Here is a 4,990-nt window from a genome sequence, read left to right as displayed (position 1 = left end):
TTCCCTATATTTCCTCCTATTACTCCATATAACCTCCCCTATATATCTTCCTATTACTCCATATAACCTCCCTATATCTCCTCCTATTACTCCATATAACCCCCTATATCTTCTTCTATTACTCCATTTAACCTCCCCTATATCTCCTAATATTACTCCATATAACCCCCTACATCTCCTATTACTCCATATAACCTCCCTATATCTCCTACTATTACTCCATATAACCTCTCCTATATCTCCTCCTATTACTCCATTTAACCTCCCCTATATCTTCTCATATTACTCCATATAACACCCTACATCTCCTATTACTCCATATAACCTCCCCTATATCTCTTCCTATTACTCCATATAACCTCCCTATATCTTCTCCTATTACTCCATATAACCTCCCTATATCTGCTCCTATTTCTCCATATAACCTCCCCTATATCTCCTCCTATTACTCCATATAACCTCCCTATATCTCCTCCTATTACTCCATAAAACCTCTCCTATATCTCCTCATATTACTCCATTTAACCTCCCCTATATCTCCTCATATTACTCCAAATAACCCCCTACATCTCTTATTACTCCATATAACCTCCCCTATATCTCCTCCTATTACTCCATATAACCTCCCTATATCTCCTCCTATTACTCCATATAACCTCCCTATATCTCCTCCTATTACTCAATATAACCTCCTTATATCTCCTCCTATTACTCCATATAACCTCCCTATATCTCCTCCTATTACTCCATATAACCTCCCCTATATCTCCTCCTATTACTCAATATAACCTCCTTATATCTCCTCCTATTACTCCATATAACCTCCCTATATCTCCTCCTATTACTCCATATAACCTCCCTATATCTCCTCCTATTACTCCATATAACCTCCCTATATCTCCTCCTATTACTCAATATAACCTCCCCTATATCTCCTCCTATTACTCCATATAACCTCCCTATATCTCCTCCTATTAATCCACATAGCCCCCTATATCTCCTTGTATTACTCTATATAACCTCCCTATATCTCCTCCTATTACTCTGTATAACCTCCCCTATATTTCTTCCTAATACTCCATATAACCTCCCTATATCTCCCCCTATTGCTCCATATAACCTCCCCTATATCTCTTCCTATTACTTCATATAACCTCCCTATATCTCCTCCTATTACTCAATATAACCTCCCTATATCTCCTCCTATTACTCCATATAACCTCCCCTATATCTCCTCCTATTACTCAATATAACCTCCCTATATCTCCTCCTATTACTCCATATAACCTCACTATATCTCCTCCTATTACTCCATATAACCTCCCTATATCTCTTCCTATTAATTCACATAGCCCCCTATATCTCCTTGTATTACTCTATATAACCTCCCTATATCTTCTCCTATTACTACCTATAACTTCCCTTATATCTCCTCCTATTACTCTGTATAACCTCCCCTATATTTCTTCCTATTACTCCATATAACCTCCCTATATCTCCTCCTATTACTCCATATAACCTCCCTATACCTCCTCCTATTACTCCATATAACCTCCCTATATCTCCTCCTATTTCTCCATATAACCTCCCTACATCTCCTCATATTACTCCATTTAACCTCCCCTATATCTCCTCATATTACTCCATATATAACCCCCTACATCTCCTATTACTCCATATAACCTCCCTATATCTCCTCCTATTACTCCATATAGCCTCTCCTATATATCCTCATATTACTCCATTTAACCTCCCCTATATCTCCTTATATTACTCCATATAACCCCCTACATCTCCTATTACTCCATATAACCTCCCCTATATCTCTTCCTATTACTCCATATAACCTCCCTATATCTCCTCCTATTACTTCATATAACCTCCCTATATCTCCTCCTATTTCTCCTTATAACCTCCCTATATCTCCTCCTATTTCTCCATATAACCTCCCCTATATCTCCTCCTATTACTCCATATAACCTCCCCTATATCTCCTCCTATTAATCAATATAACCTCCCTATATCTCCTCCTATTACTCCATATAACCTCCCCTATATCTCCTCCTATTACTCCGTATAACCTCCCTATATATCCTCCTATTACTCCATATAACCTCCCTATATCTCCTCCTATTAATCCATATAACCTCCCTATATCTCCTCCTATAACTCCATATAACCTCTTGTGGAGAAACAGGGGTCAGCAGGTGCTCTAGTCTGCAGGCCCGAAACTGCATGGACCAGGGCTCATACCACACAAACGCTCACTCTCCTTTTACAGTGGGTGTAATACTACTCAGACTACACGGGGTAAGGGTAAAACAGGGAGGAAATACTTTATTGAACCACAAAACAGGCAAATTGCACATAGAACAGTCCCAGCAAAATACCCCAGATGGTGCAAAATTTCAAAGTCTCACCCTTCAGCTGACTCGTTGGGATTAAAAGCAGCTGTGACTTCAGACCTTTCAAGGCCAACTACCCCCACATGTGGCATGCATAGAGAGGAGTAAACGACAAGCTTAGGAAGCTGAAGTCCATTGAGTTACAAGGCCAGGTGACTGTAGGGTCACAGCCTGGTTTCTCCGAACATCTCCTTGGAGCCAGGTGACTGGTGGGTCCCAATCCTGGCTTTCCCATACGTATCTATGGGGCTCAAGTGACCAGTGGGTCCAAATCCTGGCTTTCCCAAACATATCCATGGGTTCCGTTATGGTCAATGGAGCAGATCTGTATTCTTTCAGCTGGGGCCGTGGTCTGCTAACCTGGCATCCTGTAGAATGTCAAATCTGTGTCCCTCGTGATGGAGCCATGATGCACTGGCTGCTGTCCTGTAGAGTGTTCCTAGCTGTGGTTTTTTAAAGAATCTCTGGTTCTCTGGATCTCTTAGATAACCTGTTACAGAGGCATATCCCACTTATATAGTTCACAACTGTTGTTCTTCAAGCCATCATTCAGAGGTCAAGGAGAAGGGGTGATAAATGATGTGATTAACCTGCATTGTTTGATTATTTATAGATTATCAATCAATGTTTGCAAGTCAACAAACTAGCTAGCCTTGACAATGTGTAATCAACATATTAACATATATTTACTGAAGTAATAGAAGGAGATATAGGGAGCGTATATAGAGTAATAGGGGGAGATATAGGGGAGATTATATGGAGTAATTGGAGGAGAAATAGGAGAGGTTATATGGGGTACCCTATTTTTCGGACTATAGGACACACTTTTTCCCCAAAAAAATTGATAGGAAAATGGGGGGTGCATCTTATAGTCCGAACATAGGCTTACCGGGGGGTTGCAGCAGTGATGTAGCAGCGGAACTGGCGGCGGCAGAGGTGTGGCAATGCTGTGACTCGTTGTCGGCGGTGGGTGGTGCACCTGAGCAGGGTCCCTTCCTCAGGATGCCGGCGGCAGAAATGTGCCAACGCGCGGCCCGCTGTCCATGGCGAGCAGAGCCGAATGCATCACCGGTTTCCCTGCGGCCATGTTCCTGAAATCGTTGTCCACCGGAGGTGGCGCGTGCTCAGATTGAGACCTATGTGGCCCTCGGCTTCAGGAAACTGGCCGCCGGAGGTGGCGCATGTGCAGATTGAGATCTCGGCGGCCATTTTCCTGAAGTCGCGAGAAGCCGATATCTCAATCTGCGCACACGGCCTCAGGAATATGGCCGCCGAGAGATCGGTTGATGCACTTGGCTCTGCTCGCTGTGGACACCGGGCCACGGCGTCACCACATTTCTGCTGCCAGTATCCTGAGGAAGGGACCCTGCTCCATGCTCTGCCTCATCGCTGACACCGGACCAGCAGCATCGCACCCCGGGACTGCAGCATTGCCCCACTTCTGTTGCCGCCAGCATCCTGAGGAAGGGACCCTGCTCCATGCTCTGCCTCACCGCCGACACAGGACCCGCAGCATTGCACCCCAGGACTGCAGCATTGCCCCACTTCTGCCACCGCTGGCTTCCTGAGGAAGGGACCATGCCTCCTATGACCCTGCTCTACCACCACCAGCCCTCAGGTAAGATACATTAAATTCGGACAATAAGACAGACCCCTTTTTTCTGCTATTTTCCACCCCAAAATTTGAGGTGCGTCTTATGGTCCGTTGCGTCTTATACTGTAGTCCAAAAAATACGGTAATAGGAAGAGATATAGTGAGGTTATATGGAGTAATAGGAGGAGATATAGTGAGGTTATATGTAGTAACAGGAGGAGATATAGGGAGGTTATATGGAGTAATAGGAGGAGATATAGGGGAGGTTATATGGAATAATAAGAGTAGATATAGGGAGGTTATATGTAGTAATAGGAGGAGATATAGAGGAGGTTATATGGAGTAATAGGAGGAGATATAGGGAGGATATACTGTATGTAGTAATAGGAGGGGATATAGGGAAGTTGTATGGAATAATATGGGGTGATATAGGGAGGTTATATGGAGTAATAGGAGGAGATACAGGGAGGTTATATGTAGTAATAGGAGGAGATATAGAGGAGGTTATATGGAGTAATAGGAGGAGATATAGGGAGGATATACTGTATGTAGTAATAGGAGGGGATATAGGGAGGTTGTATGGAATAATATGGGGTGATAATAGGAGGAGATACAGGGAGGTTATATGGAGTAATAGGAGGAGATACAGGGGATTTTATATGGAGTCATAGGAGGAGATATAGAGAGGTTATATGGAGTAATAGGAGGAGATATAGGGAGGTTATATGGAGTAATAGGAGATATAGGGATGTCATATGGAGTAATAGGAGGAGATATAGGGATGTCATATGGAGTAATAGGATGAGATATAGGGAAGGTTATATGGAGTAATAGGAGGAGATACAGGGAGTTTATATGGAGTAATAGGAGGAGATATAGGGATGTTATATGGAGCAATAGGAGGAGATATAGGGAGGATATACTGTATGTAGTAATAGGAGGGGATATAGGGAGGTTGCATGGAATAATATGGGGTGATATAGGGAGGTTA

The sequence above is a fragment of the Dendrobates tinctorius genome, unplaced genomic scaffold (genome assembly GCF_039654945.1).
Source record: "Dendrobates tinctorius isolate UK_male_01 unplaced genomic scaffold, ASM3965494v1 ptg000032l, whole genome shotgun sequence".
NCBI classification, from domain to species: Eukaryota; Metazoa; Chordata; class Amphibia; order Anura; family Dendrobatidae; genus Dendrobates; species Dendrobates tinctorius.
Note: the sequence above shows the minus strand (reverse complement) of the source record.